Source organism: Perissodus microlepis, chromosome 23, assembly GCF_051167445.1.
Source record: "Perissodus microlepis isolate ML-2025 ecotype Zambia chromosome 23, ASM5116744v1, whole genome shotgun sequence".
Classification (NCBI taxonomy): domain Eukaryota; kingdom Metazoa; phylum Chordata; class Actinopteri; order Cichliformes; family Cichlidae; genus Perissodus; species Perissodus microlepis.
Window position 1 is genome coordinate 25404993 of NC_140482.1, and position 18799 is coordinate 25423791.

Below are 18799 nucleotides of genomic sequence, written 5' to 3' on the forward strand. Positions count from 1 at the left end.
AACAACAATGGAGGCAACGGTGTACCTGCTGCTAAAGTGACGGTAAACGGTTGGACCACTGTGTTGCTTTGGGTGTACCCAAATGGCTGGCTCTGTTTGCCGGGAGACCAGTGACCAGGTACTGCCGCCTAACTGAAAACCAAACGTAGCCAGAAAGGATTAAGATTTGTCATTCTAGCCTTTCTATAGCAGTGATAACAAGTAGCCCCCTGCAACAATTTTGATGTCTTGTGTGGAAAGAAGATGGATTGGCTTTGCAGAGATTTTCAGAAGTTTTGGTCAGAGGGGCAGGTTTGTGGGACCTTGTGGGGCAATGGTAGCGCATGTGACTCCAGATCAGAAGGTTGCGTGTTCAAATCACATCAAGGTCAACCAAGAGTGAGAGGACTGCAGCCTGTTTGAATTAATATGTGATTGAAACTCTGTGCACATACCACTGATTGACATCTCCCACCATTTTTGTTTATAAAGCCTGGAGAGAAGAAGAGGGACTCTCCTTGGAGACAAGCACATTTTGTACAGGAATGATTAGTATGTAAGTACAGTGGTGTGAACCGGTGATTGTAGAATTGTCAGTCACTCAATGCTCCAGGGCACCGTTGCAACTTTTGTATATGAGCTCCTCCGACTAATTGCAACCTTATCTTAGCAGAAAAAGAAGCTCCCGTAATGCATTTTCGCTGTGAGCAGGGTTTGAACCTGCGCGGGGAACCCCCCATTGGATTTCAAATCCAACGCCTTAACCTCTCGGCCATCACACCTCCTCCAGCTCTCCTGCACCTTTTGGCCTGTGGTGAGAGATGCCTGCTCCCTGCTCCAACAGCGCTGGTTCTTTTGGAGATCATCACATGCCAGACCACTCCCTACTCAGAAGTCACTTCTCTGGTAAATACCATTAACAGTCGTTGAAGAGACCATTGTGTGTGAACTGTAAGGTCGTTTAGTCAGGTAAGATTTCATTCAAGGCTGACAGCACTGGTCTCCTACCCCATGGATAGCATTTTGGTGCAGACGGCACAAGGAGCCTCTCCAGAGCAGGTTGTGTTTGACACAGGAGATCATCACGTACAAAAGCACTCCCTTCTGAGCAATCACTTTTCAGGTGTGTGTGAGAGGAAGGTCTTTTATTTTTAGACACTGTCCAAGGACTTTGTCTTTCTCTGACAAGCATCAGTAACAAATATGCATCGTTAAGAATGTGTCTAGCTGCCTTGCAAAGCTCATCAGAGCGTGAGCACTTAATGACAGACACTATATTAGGCCTTTGATTGACTACTGCAAGTGCACTTCAAACCTCGATTTGTATTCTTTTCTCAAAGAGGAGAACCTTTCAAGTATAAAGAGAGATTCTACGTGTGCATGTTGACATGCATGGTCTGAAATGACATGCGTCTTTGGCACAACTTCTTTGCATTCATAAGTTGAACAACCTCCAGTTGCTGAAAAATTGCTTGTGTGGAAAGAAGATGGACTGGCTTCTCAGAGATTTTCAGAAGTTTTGGGCAGAGGGGCAGGTTTGTAGGACCTTGTGGCGCAATGGTAGCGCATCTGACTCCAGATCAGAAGGTTGCGTGTTCAAATCACGTCAAGGTCAGCCGAGAGTGAGAGGACTGCAGCCTGTGATTCCCTTCGAATAGGAGGTTTTTAGTTGCTTGTGGCATACTCGTCCGTCTGTCCAGAAATTCAGGTCCATGACTCACGACGTGTCTGCAGTGAGTTGTTGATGGTGTCAGTGAACACTGTAGACAACTGATCAGCACGGTTCTTCAGGGTAGATGGAGGCAGTGAGTTTTGCCCAGCTGCTTTGCGTGGGTCCTGTGTCTTAGAGAGTCTGTTTACATACCCTTTCAAGTATGGAAAGAGGTGTGAAGGCACATGGAGAAATTTGTGAGCTTTACTTAGTGGTAGAGGTGATGGGGGAGCCGCAAGTGTTGACCGTCTGGGGTGGGGGCCCGGGTAGCTGGACGTTCCATTGTTTTCTGAAAGCACCAGGTGTGAATACATTGGATAGGTGTGAATATTAGCTGAATTAGAGGGCTTCTGTAAATGGAACTGAATAAAAATGGCAAACAAAACACCCGCATGCTGCAGGTATACAGAGAGCAATGCCATGAGATACATGTAAACACATAGTTGAAAGAAGTAAAGACTGCACCAAAGGGAAACTCACAAAATTATTGTAAAGAAAAAAACATTCAAATATCAAGTATAAGTTTTTCATTCCGAGCAAACAAATAGTTTTGAATGATAATGAAATCTAAAAGCAGCTTCAGAGCTGGGCTTGGCATTCTGAAGCAAGCTCATCATATCCAGGATAGTTTTTCACTGTGGACAATGTCACTGTGTCCGCTGTGTTGGATACATTCAGATTTCATGTCTAATGTCGGTGCTTGTGATTACAGACGGTATTACATCTCTACCGATAAGAACTACCATTGACAATCAGCGGGAAGGATTAAGAGCATCGAAGTGCATCAGCAGAGTGTGTTCGTGTAGCAGAACGTCGATTTTAGTTAACTAAAGGTAAAATAAGGTTCATTGAAGAGAGTTCATGGGTTTATTTAGGAAGTAAACATATGCAACACCAAGTGTCAGTGTTTTCACGTCTAAGCGTTTACGTGACTATGCGACCCAGTGGCTCACACAATAAGCTCAGTGATTCTTAAGAGTTAGCAGCTAACGAGGAAATGGTTGGCTGATCCTAGCTTAAAATCTGTTGGGCCGCACACGAGATCTGACAAGCAGTCCAAGAAGCTCTGAAGCATTGAACGCCGAGGTGACAAAGATTGATAAAAGTCAATGTTCAAACAGGTACCGTCCACCTTCAGAATTCCCACAGTTTGTTCATGCAAGATGTTATTGAAGGCCCACTTTTAAGCAGCGCTAGTCTGTCTGCAAGTGTGGAGCTGAGTGGCGCAGCGGAAGCGTGCTGGGCCCATAACCCAGAGGTCGATGGATCGAAACCATTCTCTGCTAGGCGCATCTGTTTTCAGGACGTACTAAACAACTGTGCTCAGAAAGGCTTGCTTACAAGTCTGGGATAGGTTTCCAGGAAGAAGCCATTCAATATTCCTAAAGTTGGACAAAACAGACTGAACCCAGAAGTTGCCTCACTAAGAAGCAAATCCTAGTTACCCTAACCTGTTCCGCACATCTGCTTCAAAGCCCATTCACTTTGTTACCTCAACAGCGTGACATCACCTGTTTGCAACACAAGAACAACAATGGAGGCAACGGTGTACCTGCTGCTAAAGTGACGGTAAACGGTTGGACCACTGTGTTGCTTTGGGTGTACCCAAATGGCTGGCTCTGTTTGCCGGGAGACCAGTGACCAGGTACTGCCGCCTAACTGAAAACCAAACGTAGCCAGAAAGGATTAAGATTTGTCATTCTAGCCTTTCTATAGCAGTGATAACAAGTAGCCCCCTGCAACAATTTTGATGTCTTGTGTGGAAAGAAGATGGATTGGCTTTGCAGAGATTTTCAGAAGTTTTGGTCAGAGGGGCAGGTTTGTGGGACCTTGTGGGGCAATGGTAGCGCATGTGACTCCAGATCAGAAGGTTGCGTGTTCAAATCACATCAAGGTCAACCAAGAGTGAGAGGACTGCAGCCTGTTTGAATTAATATGTGATTGAAACTCTGTGCACATACCACTGATTGACATCTCCCACCATTTTTGTTTATAAAGCCTGGAGAGAAGAAGAGGGACTCTCCTTGGAGACAAGCACATTTTGTACAGGAATGATTAGTATGTAAGTACAGTGGTGTGAACCGGTGATTGTAGAATTGTCAGTCACTCAATGCTCCAGGGCACCGTTGCAACTTTTGTATATGAGCTCCTCCGACTAATTGCAACCTTATCTTAGCAGAAAAAGAAGCTCCCGTAATGCATTTTCGCTGTGAGCAGGGTTTGAACCTGCGCGGGGAACCCCCCATTGGATTTCAAATCCAACGCCTTAACCTCTCGGCCATCACAGCTCCTCAATCTCTCCTGCACCTTTTGGCCTGTGGTGAGAGATGCCTGCTCCCTGCTCCAACAGCGCTGGTTCTTTTGGAGATCATCACATGCCAGACCACTCCCTACTCAGAAGTCACTTCTCTGGTAAATACCATTAACAGTCGTTGAAGAGACCATTGTGTGTGAACTGTAAGGTCGTTTAGTCAGGTAAGATTTCATTCAAGGCTGACAGCACTGGTCTCCTACCCCATGGATAGCATTTTGGTGCAGACGGCACAAGGAGCCTCTCCAGAGCAGGTTGTGTTTGACACAGGAGATCATCACGTACAAAAGCACTCCCTTCTGAGCAATCACTTTTCAGGTGTGTGTGAGACGAAGGTCTTTTATTTTTAGACACTGTCCAAGGACTTTGTCTTTCTCTGACAAGCATCAGTAACAAATATGCATCGTTAAGAATTTGTCTAGCTGCCTTGCAAAGCTCATCAGAGCGTGAGCACTTAATGACAGACACTATATTAGGCCTTTGATTGACTACCGCAAGTGCACTTCAAACCTCGATTTGTATTCTTTTCTCAAAGAGGAGAACCTTTCAAGTATAAAGAGAGATTCTACGTGTGCATGTTGACATGCATGGTCTGAAATGACATGCGTCTTTGGCACAACTTCTTTGCATTCACAAGTTGAACAACCTCCAGTTGCTGAAAAATTGCTTGTGTGGAAAGAAGATGGCCTGGCTTCTCAGAGATTTTCAGAAGTTTTGGGCAGAGGGGCAGGTTTGTGGGACCTTGTGGTGCAATGGTAGCGCATCTGACTCCAAATCAGAAGGTTGCGTGTTCAAATCACGTCAAGGTCAGCCGAGAGTGAGAGGACTGCAGCCTGTGATTCCCTTCGAATAGGAGGTTTTTAGTTGCTTGTGGCATACTCGTCCGTCTGTCCAGAAATTCAGGTCCATGACTCACGACGTGTCTCCAGTGAGTTGTTGATGGTGTCAGTGAACACTGTAGACAACTGATCAGCACAGTGCTTCAGGGTGGATGGAGGCACCGAGTTTGGCCCAGCTGCTTTGCGTGGGTCCTGTGTCTTAGAGAGTCTGTTTACATACCCTTTCAAGTATGGAAAGAGGTGTGAAGGCACATGGAGAAGTTTGTGAGCTTTACTTAGTGGTAGAGGTGATGGGGGAGCCGCAAGTGTTGACCGTCTGGGGTGGGGCCCCGGGTAGCTGGACGTTCCATTGTTTTCTGAAAGCACCAGGTGTGAATACATTGGATAGGTGTGAATATTAGCTGAATTAGAGGGCTTCTGTAAATGGAACTGAATAAAAATGGCAAACAAAACACCCGCATGCTGCAGGTATACAGAGAGCAATGCCATGAGATACATGTAAACACATAGTTGAAAGAAGTAAAGACTGCACCAAAGGGAAACTCACAAAATTATTGTAAAGAAAAAAACATTCAAATATCAAGTATAAGTTTTTCATTCCGAGCAAACAAATAGTTTTGAATGATAATGAAATCTAAAAGCAGCTTCAGAGCTGGGCTTGGCATTCTGAAGCAAGCTCATCATATCCAGGATAGTTTTTCACTGTGGACAATGTCACTGTGTCCGCTGTGTTGGATACATTCAGATTTCATGTCTAATGTCGGTGCTTGTGATTACAGACGGTATTACATCTCTACCGATAAGAACTACCATTGACAATCAGCGGGAAGGATTAAGAGCATCGAAGTGCATCAGCAGAGTGTGTTCGTGTAGCAGAACGTCGATTTTAGTTAACTAAAGGTAAAATAAGGTTCATTGAAGAGAGTTCATGGGTTTATTTAGGAAGTAAACATATGCAACACCAAGTGTCAGTGTTTTCACGTCTACGCGTTTACGTGACTATGCGACTCAGTGGCTCACACAATAAGCTCAGTGATTCTTAAGAGTTAGCAGCTAACGAGGAACTGGTTGGCTGATCCTAGCTTAAAATCTGTTGGGCCGCACACGAGATCTGACAAGCAGTCCAAGAAGCTCTGAAGCATTGAACGCCGAGGTGACAAAGATTGATAAAAGTCAATGTTCAAACAGGTACCGTCCACCTTGAGAATTCCCACAGTTTGTTCATGCAAGATGTTACTGAAGGCCCACTTTTAAGCAGCGCTAGTCTGTCTGCACGTATGGAGCAGAGTGGCGCAGCGGAAGCGTGCTGGGCCCATAACCCAGAGGTCGATGGATCGAAACCATTCTCTGCTAGGCGCATCTGTTTTCAGGACGTACTAAACAACTGTGCTCAGAAAGGCTTGCTTACAAGTCTGGGATAGGTTTCCAGGAAGAAGCCATTCAATATTCCTAAAGTTGGACAAAACAGACTGAACCCAGAAGTTGCCTCACTAAGAAGCAAATCCTAGTTACCCTAACCTGTTCCGCACATCTGCTTCAAAGCCCATTCTCTTTGTTACCTCAACAGCGTGACATCACCTGTTTGCAACACAAGAACAACAATGGAGGCAACGGTGTACCTGCTGCTAAAGTGACGGTAAACGGTTGGACCACTGTGTTGCTTTGGGTGTACCCAAATGGCTGGCTCTGTTTGCCGGGAGACCAGTGACCAGGTACTGCCGCCTAACTGAAAACCAAACGTAGCCAGAAAGGATTAAGATTTGTCATTCTAGCCTTTCTATAGCAGTGATAACAAGTAGCCCCCTGCAACAATTTTGATGTCTTGTGTGGAAAGAAGATGGCTTGGCTTTGCAGAGATTTTCAGAAGTTTTGGTCAGAGGGGCAGGTTTGTGGGACCTTGTGGGGCAATGGTAGCGCATGTGACTCCAGATCAGAAGGTTGCGTGTTCAAATCACATCAAGGTCAACCAAGAGTGAGAGGACTGCAGCCTGTTTGAATTAATATGTGATTGAAACTCTGTGCACATACCACTGATTGACATCTCCCACCATTTTTGTTTATAAAGCCTGAAGAGAAGAAGAGGGACTCTCCTTGGAGACAAGCACATTTTGTACAGGAATGATTAGTATGTAAGTACAGTGGTGTGAACTGGTGATTGTAGAATTGTCAGTCACTCAATGCTCCAGGGCACCGTTGCAACTTTTGTATATGAGCTCCTCCGACTAATTGCAACCTTATCTTAGCAGAAAAAGAAGCTCCCGTAATGCATTTTTGCTGTGAGCAGGGTTTGAACCTGCGCGGGGAACCCCCCATTGGATTTTAAATCCAACACCTTAACCTCTCAGCCATCACACCTCCTCCATCTCTCCTGCACCTTTTGGCCTGTGGTGAGAGATGCCTGCTCCCTGCTCCAACAGCGCTGGTTCTTTTGGAGATCATCACATGCCAGACCACTCCCTACTCAGAAGTCACTTCTCTGGTAAATACCATTAACAGTCGTTGAAGAGACCATTGTGTGTGAACTGTAAGGTCGTTTAGTCAGGTAAGATTTCATTCAAGGCTGACAGCACTGGTCTCCTACCCCATGGATAGCATTTTGGTGCAGACGGCACAAGGAGCCTCTCCAGAGCAGGTTGTGTTTGACACAGGAGATCATCACGTACAAAAGCACTCCCTTCTGAGCAATCACTTTTCAGGTGTGTGTGAGAGGAAGGTCTTTTATTTTTAGACACTGTCCAAGGACTTTGTCTTTCTCTGACAAGCATCAGTAACAAATATGCATCGTTAAGAATTTGTCTAGCTGCCTTGCAAAGCTCATCAGAGCGTGAGCACTTAATGACAGACACTATATTAGGCCTTTGATTGACTACTGCAAGTGCACTTCAAACCTCGATTTGTATTCTTTTCTCAAAGAGGAGAACCTTTCAAGTATAAAGAGAGATTCTACGTGTGCATGTTGACATGCATGGTCTGAAATGACATGCGTCTTTGGCACAACTTCTTTGCATTCACAAGTTGAACAACCTCCAGTTGCTGAAAAATTGCTTGTGTGGAAAGAAGATGGCCTGGCTTCTCAGAGATTTTCAGAAGTTTTGGGCAGAGGGGCAGGTTTGTGGGACCTTGTGGCGCAATGGTAGCGCATCTGACTCCAAATCAGAAGGTTGCGTGTTCAAATCACGTCAAGGTCAGCCGAGAGTGAGAGGACTGCAGCCTGTGATTCCCTTCGAATAGGAGGTTTTTAGTTGCTTGTGGCATACTCGTCCGTCTGTCCAGAAATTCAGGTCAATGACTCACGACGTGTCTCCAGTGAGTTGTTGATGGTGTCAGTGAACACTGTAGACAACTGATCAGCACAGTGCTTCAGGGTGGATGGAGGCACCGAGTTTGGCCCAGCTGCTTTGCGTGGGTCCTGTGTCTTAGAGAGTCTGTTTACATACCCTTTCAAGTATGGAAAGAGGTGTGAAGGCACATGGAGAAGTTTGTGAGCTTTACTTAGTGGTAGAGGTGATGGAGGAGCCGCAAGTGTTGACCGTCTGGGGTGGGGCCCCGGGTAGCTGGACGTTCCATTGTTTTCTGAAAGCACCAGGTGTGAATACATTGGATAGGTGTGAATATTAGCTGAATTAGAGGGCTTCTGTAAATGGAACTGAATAAAAATGGCAAACAAAACACCCGCATGCTACAGGTATACAGAGAGCAATGCCATGAGATACATGTAAACACATAGTTGAAAGAAGTAAAGACTGCACCAAAGGGAAACTCACAAAATTATTGTAAAGAAAAAAACATTCAAATATCAAGTATAAGTTTTTCATTCCGAGCAAACAAATAGTTTTGAATGATAATGAAATCTAAAAGCAGCTTCAGAGCTGGGCTTGGCATTCTGAAGCAAGCTCATCATATCCAGGATAGTTTTTCACTGTGGACAATGTCACTGTGTCCGCTGTGTTGGATACATTCAGATTTCATGTCTAATGTCGGTGCTTGTGATTACAGACGGTATTACATCTCTACCGATAAGAACTACCATTGACAATCAGCGGGAAGGATTAAGAGCATCGAAGTGCATCAGCAGAGTGTGTTCGTGTAGCAGAACGTCGATTTTAGTTAACTAAAGGTAAAATAAGGTTCATTGAAGAGAGTTCATGGGTTTATTTAGGAAGTAAACATATGCAACACCAAGTGTCAGTGTTTTCACGTCTAAGCGTTTACGTGACTATGCGACTCAGTGGCTCACACAATAAGCTCAGTGATTCTTAAGAGTTAGCAGCTAACGAGGAAATGGTTGGCTGATCCTAGCTTAAAATCTGTTGGGCCGCACACGAGATCTGACAAGCAGTCCAAGAAGCTCTGAAGCATTGAACGCCGAGGTGACAAAGATTGATAAAAGTCAATGTTCAAACAGGTACCGTCCACCTTCAGAATTCCCACAGTTTGTTCATGCAAGATGTTACTGAAGGCCCACTTTTAAGCAGCGCTAGTCTGTCTGCACGTATGGAGCAGAGTGGCGCAGCGGAAGCGTGCTGGGCCCATAACCCAGAGGTCGATGGATCGAAACCATTCTCTGCTAGGCGCATCTGTTTTCAGGACGTACTAAACAACTGTGCTCAGAAAGGCTTGCTTACAAGTCTGCGATAGGTTTCCAGGAAGAAGCCATTCAATATTCCAAAAGTTGGACAAAACAGACTGAACCCAGAAGTTGCCTCACTAAGAAGCAAATCCTAGTTACCCTAACCTGTTCCGCACATCTGCTTCAAAGCCCATTCACTTTGTTACCTCAACAGCGTGACATCACCTGTTTGCAACACAAGAACAACAATGGAGGCAACGGTGTACCTGCTGCTAAAGTGACGGTAAACGGTTGGACCACTGTGTTGCTTTGGGTGTACCCAAATGGCTGGCTCTGTTTGCCGGGAGACCAGTGACCAGGTACTGCCGCCTAACTGAAAACCAAACGTAGCCAGAAAGGATTAAGATTTGTCATTCTAGCCTTTCTATAGCAGTGATAACAAGTAGCCCCCTGCAACAATTTTGATGTCTTGTGTGGAAAGAAGATGGATTGGCTTTGCAGAGATTTTCAGAAGTTTTGGTCAGAGGGGCAGGTTTGTGGGACCTTGTGGGGCAATGGTAGCGCATGTGACTCCAGATCAGAAGGTTGCGTGTTCAAATCACATCAAGGTCAACCAAGAGTGAGAGGACTGCAGCCTGTTTGAATTAATATATGATTGAAACTCTGTGCACATACCACTGATTGACATCTCCCACCATTTTTGTTTATAAAGCCTGGAGAGAAGAAGAGGGACTCTCCTTGGAGACAAGCACATTTTGTACAGGAATGATTAGTATGTAAGTACAGTGGTGTGAACCGGTGATTGTAGAATTGTCAGTCACTCAATGCTCCAGGGCACCGTTGCAACTTTTGTATATGAGCTCCTCCGACTAATTGCAACCTTATCTTAGCAGAAAAAGAAGCTCCCGTAATGCACTTTTGCTGTGAGCAGGGTTTGAACCTGCGCGGGGAACCCCCCATTGGATTTTAAATCCAACACCTTAACCTCTCGGCCATCACACCTCCTCCATCTCTCCTGCACCTTTTGGCCTGTGGTGAGAGATGCCTGCTCCCTGCTCCAACAGCGCTGGTTCTTTTGGAGATCATCACATGCCAGACCACTCCCTACTCAGAAGTCACTTCTCTGGTAAATACCATTAACAGTCGTTGAAGAGACCATTGTGTGTGAACTGTAAGGTCGTTTAGTCAGGTAAGATTTCATTCAAGGCTGACAGCACTGGTCTCCTACCCCATGGATAGCATTTTGGTGCAGACGGCACAAGGAGCCTCTCCAGAGCAGGTTGTGTTTGACACAGGAGATCATCACGTACAAAAGCACTCCCTTCTGAGCAATCACTTTTCAGGTGTGTGTGAGAGGAAGGTCTTTTATTTTTAGACACTGTCCAAGGACTTTGTCTTTCTCTGACAAGCATCAGTAACAAATATGCATCGTTAAGAATTTGTCTAGCTGCCTTGCAAAGCTCATCAGAGCGTGAGCACTTAATGACAGACACTATATTAGGCCTTTGATTGACTACTGCAAGTGCACTTCAAACCTCGATTTGTATTCTTTTCTCAAAGAGGAGAACCTTTCAAGTATAAAGAGAGATTCTACGTGTGCATGTTAACATGCATGGTCTGAAATGACATGCGTCTTTGGCACAACTTCTTTGCATTCACAAGTTGAACAACCTCCAGTTGCTGAAAAATTGCTTGTGTGGAAAGAAGATGGCCTGGCTTCTCAGAGATTTTCAGAAGTTTTGGGCAGAGGGGCAGGTTTGTGGGACCTTGTGGCGCAATGGTAGCGCATCTGACTCCAAATCAGAAGGTTGCGTGTTCAAATCACGTCGAGGTCAGCCGAGAGTGAGAGGACTGCAGCCTGTGATTCCCTTCGAATAGGAGGTTTTTAGTTGCTTGTGGCATACTCGTCCGTCTGTCCAGAAATTCAGGTCCATGACTCACGACGTGTCTCCAGTGAGTTGTTGATGGTGTCAGTGAACACTGTAGACAACTGATCAGCACAGTGCTTCAGGGTGGATGGAGGCACCGAGTTTGGCCCAGCTGCTTTGCGTGGGTCCTGTGTCTTAGAGAGTCTGTTTACATACCCTTTCAAGTATGGAAAGAGGTGTGAAGGCACATGGAGAAGTTTGTGAGCTTTACTTAGTGGTAGAGGTGATGGGGGAGCCGCAAGTGTTGACCGTCTGGGGTGGGGCCCCGGGTAGCTGGACGTTCCATTGTTTTCTGAAAGCACCAGGTGTGAATACATTGGATAGGTGTGAATATTAGCTGAATTAGAGGGCTTCTGTAAATGGAACTGAATAAAAATGGCAAACAAAACACCCGCATGCTGCAGGTATACAGAGAGCAATGCCATGAGATACATGTAAACACATAGTTGAAAGAAGTAAAGACTGCACCAAAGGGAAACTCACAAAATTATTGTAAAGAAAAAAACATTCAAATATCAAGTATAAGTTTTTCATTCCGAGCAAACAAATAGTTTTGAATGATAATGAAATCTAAAAGCAGCTTCAGAGCTGGGCTTGGCATTCTGAAGCAAGCTCATCATATCCAGGATAGTTTTTCACTGTGGACAATGTCACTGTGTCCGCTGTGTTGGATACATTCAGATTTCATGTCTAATGTCGGTGCTTGTGATTACAGACGGTATTACATCTCTACCGATAAGAACTACCATTGACAATCAGCGGGAAGGATTAAGAGCATCGAAGTGCATCAGCAGAGTGTGTTCGTGTAGCAGAACGTCGATTTTAGTTAACTAAAGGTAAAATAAGGTTCATTGAAGAGAGTTCATGGGTTTATTTAGGAAGTAAACATATGCAACACCAAGTGTCAGTGTTTTCACGTCTAAGCGTTTACATGACTATGCGACTCAGTGGCTCACACAATAAGCTCAGTGATTCTTAAGAGTTAGCAGCTAACGAGGAAATGGTTGGCTGATCCTAGCTTAAAATCTGTTGGGCCGCACACGAGATCTGACAAGCAGTCCAAGAAGCTCTGAAGCATTGAACGCCGAGGTGACAAAGATTGATAAAAGTCAATGTTCAAACAGGTACCGTCCACCTTCAGAATTCCCACAGTTTGTTCATGCAAGATGTTACTGAAGGCCCACTTTTAAGCAGCGCTAGTCTGTCTGCACGTATGGAGCAGAGTGGCGCAGCGGAAGCGTGCTGGGCCCATAACCCAGAGGTCGATGGATCGAAACCATTCTCTGCTAGGCGCATCTGTTTTCAGGACGTACTAAACAACTGTGCTCAGAAAGGCTTGCTTACAAGTCTGGGATAGGTTTCCAGGAAGAAGCCATTCAATATTCCTAAAGTTGGACAAAACAGACTGAACCCAGAAGTTGCCTCACTAAGAAGCAAATCCTAGTTACCCTAACCTGTTCCGCACATCTGCTTCAAAGCCCATTCACTTTGTTACCTCAACAGCGTGACATCACCTGTTTGCAACACAAGAACAACAATGGAGGCAACGGTGTACCTGCTGCTAAAGTGACGGTAAACGGTTGGACCACTGTGTTGCTTTGGGTGTACCCAAATGGCTGGCTCTGTTTGCCGGGAGACCAGTGACCAGGTACTGCCGCCTAACTGAAAACCAAACGTAGCCAGAAAGGATTAAGATTTGTCATTCTAGCCTTTCTATAGCAGTGATAACAAGTAGCCCCCTGCAACAATTTTGATGTCTTGTGTGGAAAGAAGATGGATTGGCTTTGCAGAGATTTTCAGAAGTTTTGGTCAGAGGGGCAGGTTTGTGGGACCTTGTGGGGCAATGGTAGCGCATGTGACTCCAGATCAGAAGGTTGCGTGTTCAAATCACATCAAGGTCAACCAAGAGTGAGAGGACTGCAGCCTGTTTGAATTAATATGTGATTGAAACTCTGTGCACATACCACTGATTGACATCTCCCACCATTTTTGTTTATAAAGCCTGGAGAGAAGAAGAGGGACTCTCCTTGGAGACAAGCACATTTTGTACAGGAATGATTAGTATGTAAGTACAGTGGTGTGAACCGGTGATTGTAGAATTGTCAGTCACTCAATGCTCCAGGGCACCGTTGCAACTTTTGTATATGAGCTCCTCCGACTAATTGCAACCTTATCTTAGCAGAAAAAGAAGCTCCCGTAATGCATTTTCGCTGTGAGCAGGGTTTGAACCTGCGCGGGGAACCCCCCATTGGATTTCAAATCCAACGCCTTAACCTCTCGGCCATCACACCTCCTCCATCTCTCCTGCACCTTTTGGCCTGTGGTGAGAGATGCCTGCTCCCTGCTCCAACAGCGCTGGTTCTTTTGGAGATCATCACATGCCAGACCACTCCCTACTCAGAAGTCACTTCTCTGGTAAATACCATTAACAGTCGTTGAAGAGACCATTGTGTGTGAACTGTAAGGTCGTTTAGTCAGGTAAGATTTCATTCAAGGCTGACAGCACTGGTCTCCTACCCCATGGATAGCATTTTGGTGCAGACGGCACAAGGAGCCTCTCCAGAGCAGGTTGTGTTTGACACAGGAGATCATCACGTACAAAAGCACTCCCTTCTGAGCAATCACTTTTCAGGTGTGTGTGAGAGGAAGGTCTTTTATTTTTAGACACTGTCCAAGGACTTTGTCTTTCTCTGACAAGCATCAGTAACAAATATGCATCGTTAAGAATTTGTCTAGCTGCCTTGCAAAGCTCATCAGAGCGTGAGCACTTAATGACAGACACTATATTAGGCCTTTGATTGACTACTGCAAGTGCACTTCAAACCTCGATTTGTATTCTTTTCTCAAAGAGGAGAACCTTTCAAGTATAAAGAGAGATTCTACGTGTGCATGTTAACATGCATGGTCTGAAATGACATGCGTCTTTGGCACAACTTCTTTGCATTCACAAGTTGAACAACCTCCAGTTGCTGAAAAATTGCTTGTGTGGAAAGAAGATGGCCTGGCTTCTCAGAGATTTTCAGAAGTTTTGGGCAGAGGGGCAGGTTTGTGGGACCTTGTGGCGCAATGGTAGCGCATCTGACTCCAAATCAAAAGGTTGCGTGTTCAAATCACGTCGAGGTCAGCCGAGAGTGAGAGGACTGCAGCCTGTGATTCCCTTCGAATAGGAGGTTTTTAGTTGCTTGTGGCATACTCGTCCGTCTGTCCAGAAATTCAGGTCCATGACTCACGACGTGTCTCCAGTGAGTTGTTGATGGTGTCACTGAACACTGTAGACAACTGATCAGCACAGTGCTTCAGGGTGGATGGAGGCACCGAGTTTGGCCCAGCTGCTTTGCGTGGGTCTTGTGTCTTAGAGAGTCTGTTTACATACCCTTTCAAGTATGGAAAGAGGTGTGAAGGCACATGGAGAAGTTTGTGAGCTTTACTTAGTGGTAGAGGTGATGGGGGAGCCGCAAGTGTTGACCGTCTGGGGTGGGGCCCCGGGTAGCTGGACGTTCCATTGTTTTCTGAAAGCACCAGGTGTGAATACATTGGATAGGTGTGAATATTAGCTGAATTAGAGGGCTTCTGTAAATGGAACTGAATAAAAATGGCAAACAAAACACCCGCATGCTGCAGGTATACAGAGAGCAATGCCATGAGATACATGTAAACACATAGTTGAAAGAAGTAAAGACTGCACCAAAGGGAAACTCACAAAATTATTGTAAAGAAAAAAACATTCAAATATCAAGTATAAGTTTTTCATTCCGAGCAAACAAATAGTTTTGAATGATAATGAAATCTAAAAGCAGCTTCAGAGCTGGGCTTGGCATTCTGAAGCAAGCTCATCATATCCAGGATAGTTTTTCACTGTGGACAATGTCACTGTGTCCGCTGTGTTGGATACATTCAGATTTCATGTCTAATGTCGGTGCTTGTGATTACAGACGGTATTACATCTCTACCGATAAGAACTACCATTGACAATCAGCGGGAAGGATTAAGAGCATCGAAGTGCATCAGCAGAGTGTGTTCGTGTAGCAGAACGTCGATTTTAGTTAACTAAAGGTAAAATAAGGTTCATTGAAGAGAGTTCATGGGTTTATTTAGGAAGTAAACATATGCAACACCAAGTGTCAGTGTTTTCACGTCTAAGCGTTTACGTGACTATGCGACTCAGTGGCTCACACAATAAGCTCAGTGATTCTTAAGAGTTAGCAGCTAACGAGGAACTGGTTGGCTGATCCTAGCTTAAAATCTGTTGGGCCGCACACGAGATCTGACAAGCAGTCCAAGAAGCTCTGAAGCATTGAACGCCGAGGTGACAAAGATTGATAAAAGTCAATGTTCAAACAGGTACCGTCCACCTTCAGAATTCCCACAGTTTGTTCATGCAAGATGTTACTGAAGGCCCACTTTTAAGCAGCGCTAGTCTGTCTGCACGTATGGAGCAGAGTGGCACAGCGGAAGCGTGCTGGGCCCATAACCCAGAGGTCGATGGATCGAAACCATCCTCTGCTAGGCGCATCTGTTTTCAGGACGTACTAAACAACTGTGCTCAGAAAGGCTTGCTTACAAGTCTGGGATAGGTTTCCAGGAAGAAGCCATTCAATATTCCTAAAGTTGGACAAAACAGACTGAACCCAGAAGTTGCCTCACTAAGAAGCAAATCCTAGTTACCCTAACCTGTTCCGCACATCTGCTTCAAAGCCCATTCACTTTGTTACCTCAACAGCGTGACATCACCTGTTTGCAACACAAGAACAACAATGGAGGCAACGGTGTACCTGCTGCTAAAGTGACGGTAAACGGTTGGACCACTGTGTTGCTTTGGGTGTACCCAAATGGCTGGCTCTGTTTGCCGGGAGACCAGTGACCAGGTACTGCCGCCTAACTGAAAACCAAACGTAGCCAGAAAGGATTAAGATTTGTCATTCTAGCCTTTCTATAGCAGTGATAACAAGTAGCCCCCTGCAACAATTTTGATGTCTTGTGTGGAAAGAAGATGGATTGGCTTTGCAGAGATTTTCAGAAGTTTTGGTCAGAGGGGCAGGTTTGTGGGACCTTGTGGGGCAATGGTAGCGCATGTGACTCCAGATCAGAAGGTTGCGTGTTCAAATCACATCAAGGTCAACCAAGAGTGAGAGGACTGCAGCCTGTTTGAATTAATATGTGATTGAAACTCTGTGCACATACCACTGATTGACATCTCCCACCATTTTTGTTTATAAAGCCTGGAGAGAAGAAGAGGGACTCTCCTTGGAGACAAGCACATTTTGTACAGGAATGATTAGTATGTAAGTACAGTGGTGTGAACCGGTGATTGTAGAATTGTCAGTCACTCAATGCTCCAGGGCACCGTTGCAACTTTTGTATATGAGCTCCTCCGACTAATTGCAACCTTATCTTAGCAGAAAAAGAAGCTCCCGTAATGCATTTTCGCTGTGAGCAGGGTTTGAACCTGCGCGGGGAACCCCCCATTGGATTTTAAATCCAACACCTTAACCTCTCGGCCATCACACCTCCTCCATCTCTCCTGCACCTTTTGGCCTGTGGTGAGAGATGCCTGCTCCCTGCTCCAACAGCGCTGGTTCTTTTGGAGATCATCACATGCCAGACCACTCCCTACTCAGAAGTCACTTCTCTGGTAAATACCATTAACAGTCGTTGAAGAGACCATTGTGTGTGAACTGTAAGGTCGTTTAGTCAGGTAAGATTTCATTCAAGTCTGACAGCACTGGTCTCCTACCCCATGGATAGCATTTTGGTGCAGACGGCACAAGGAGCCTCTCCAGAGCAGGTTGTGTTTGACACAGGAGATCATCACGTACAAAAGCACTCCCTTCTGAGCAATCACTTTTCAGGTGTGTGTGAGAGGAAGGTCTTTTATTTTTAGACACTGTCCAAGGACTTTGTCTTTCTCTGACAAGCATCAGTAACAAATATGCATCGTTAAGAATTTGTCTAGCTGCCTTGCAAAGCTCATCAGAGCGTGAGCACTTAATGACAGACACTATATTAGGCCTTTGATTGACTACTGCAAGTGCACTTCAAACCTCGATTTGTATTCTTTTCTCAAAGAGGAGAACCTTTCAAGTATAAAGAGAGATTCTACGTGTGCATGTTGACATGCATGGTCTGAAATGACATGCGTCTTTGGCACAACTTCTTTGCATTCACAAGTTGAACAACCTCCAGTTGCTGAAAAATTGCTTGTGTGGAAAGAAGATGGCCTGGCTTCTCAGAGATTTTCAGAAGTTTTGGGCAGAGGGGCAGGTTTGTGGGACCTTGTGGCGCAATGGTAGCGCATCTGACTCCAAATCAGAAGGTTGCGTGTTCAAATCACGTCAAGGTCAGCCGAGAGTGAGAGGACTGCAGCCTGTGATTCCCTTCGAATAGGAGGTTTTTAGTTGCTTGTGGCATACTCGTCCGTCTGTCCAGAAATTCAGGTCCATGACTCACGACGTGTCTCCAGTGAGTTGTTGATGGTGTCAGTGAACACTGTAGACAACTGATCAGCACAGTGCTTCAGGGTGGATGGAGGCACCGAGTTTTGCCCAGCTGCTTTGCGTGGGTCCTGTGTCTTAGAGAGTCTGTTTACATACCCTTTCAAGTATGGAAAGAGGTGTGAAGGCACATGGAGAAGTTTGTGAGCTTTACTTAGTGGTAGAGGTGATGGGGGAGCCGCAAGTGTTGACCGTCTGGGGTGGGGCCCCGGGTAGCTGGACGTTCCATTGTTTTCTGAAAGCACCAGGTGTGAATACATTGGATAGGTGTGAATATTAGCTGAATTAGAGGGCTTCTGTAAATGGAACTGAATAAAAATGGCAAACAAAACACCCGCATGCTGCAGGTATACAGAGAGCAATGCCATGAGATACATGTAAACACATAGTTGAAAGAAGTAAAGACTGCACCAAAGGGAAACTCACAAAATTATTGTAAAGAAAAAAACATTCAAATATCAAGTATAAGTTTTTCATTCCGAGCAAACAAATAGTTTTGAATGATAATGAAATCTAAAAGCAGCTTCAGAGCTGGGCTTGGCATTCTGAAGCAAGCTCATCATATCCAGGATAGTTTTTCACTGTGGACAATGTCACTGTGTCCGCTGTGTTGGATACATTCAGATTTCATGTCTAATGTCGGTGCTTGTGATTACAGACGGTATTACATCTCTACCGATAAGAACTACCATTGACAATCAGCGGGAAGGATTAAGAGCATCGAAGTGCATCAGCAGAGTGTGTTCGTGTAGCAGAACGTCGATTTTAGTTAACTAAAGGTAAAATAAGGTTCATTGAAGAGAGTTCATGGGTTTATTTAGGAAGTAAACATATGCAACACCAAGTGTCAGTGTTTTCACGTCTAAGCGTTTACATGACTATGCGACTCAGTGGCTCACACAATAAGCTCAGTGATTCTTAAGAGTTAGCAGCTAACGAGGAAATGGTTGGCTGATCCTAGCTTAAAATC

At 45.1% G+C, this 18799-nt stretch overlaps 1 protein-coding gene and 12 non-coding genes across 13 annotated transcripts in view; 6 read left to right on the plus strand and 7 right to left on the minus strand.

The window, feature by feature from the left end:
- Nucleotides 1–18799, minus strand: part of LOC146361570 (arachidonate 12-lipoxygenase, 12R-type-like) — a 72313-nt gene that overhangs the window by 39964 nt on the left and 13550 nt on the right. The window lies entirely within an intron of this gene.
- On the minus strand, nucleotides 679–761 carry trnas-uga (transfer RNA serine (anticodon UGA)). Its single transcript has one exon. It is a non-coding gene; the product is annotated as a tRNA-Ser (tRNA).
- Nucleotides 1523–1594, plus strand: trnaw-cca (transfer RNA tryptophan (anticodon CCA)). The gene has a single exon. It is a non-coding gene; the product is annotated as a tRNA-Trp (tRNA).
- trnas-uga (transfer RNA serine (anticodon UGA)) lies at nucleotides 3896–3978 on the minus strand. The gene has a single exon. It is a non-coding gene; the product is annotated as a tRNA-Ser (tRNA).
- Nucleotides 4740–4811, plus strand: trnaw-cca (transfer RNA tryptophan (anticodon CCA)). The gene has a single exon. It is a non-coding gene; the product is annotated as a tRNA-Trp (tRNA).
- Nucleotides 7113–7195, minus strand: trnal-uaa (transfer RNA leucine (anticodon UAA)). Its single transcript has one exon. It is a non-coding gene; the product is annotated as a tRNA-Leu (tRNA).
- Nucleotides 7957–8028, plus strand: trnaw-cca (transfer RNA tryptophan (anticodon CCA)). Its single transcript has one exon. It is a non-coding gene; the product is annotated as a tRNA-Trp (tRNA).
- On the minus strand, nucleotides 10330–10412 carry trnal-uaa (transfer RNA leucine (anticodon UAA)). Its single transcript has one exon. It is a non-coding gene; the product is annotated as a tRNA-Leu (tRNA).
- trnaw-cca (transfer RNA tryptophan (anticodon CCA)) lies at nucleotides 11174–11245 on the plus strand. The gene has a single exon. It is a non-coding gene; the product is annotated as a tRNA-Trp (tRNA).
- On the minus strand, nucleotides 13547–13629 carry trnas-uga (transfer RNA serine (anticodon UGA)). Its single transcript has one exon. It is a non-coding gene; the product is annotated as a tRNA-Ser (tRNA).
- Nucleotides 14391–14462, plus strand: trnaw-cca (transfer RNA tryptophan (anticodon CCA)). The gene has a single exon. It is a non-coding gene; the product is annotated as a tRNA-Trp (tRNA).
- trnal-uaa (transfer RNA leucine (anticodon UAA)) lies at nucleotides 16764–16846 on the minus strand. The gene has a single exon. It is a non-coding gene; the product is annotated as a tRNA-Leu (tRNA).
- On the plus strand, nucleotides 17608–17679 carry trnaw-cca (transfer RNA tryptophan (anticodon CCA)). Its single transcript has one exon. It is a non-coding gene; the product is annotated as a tRNA-Trp (tRNA).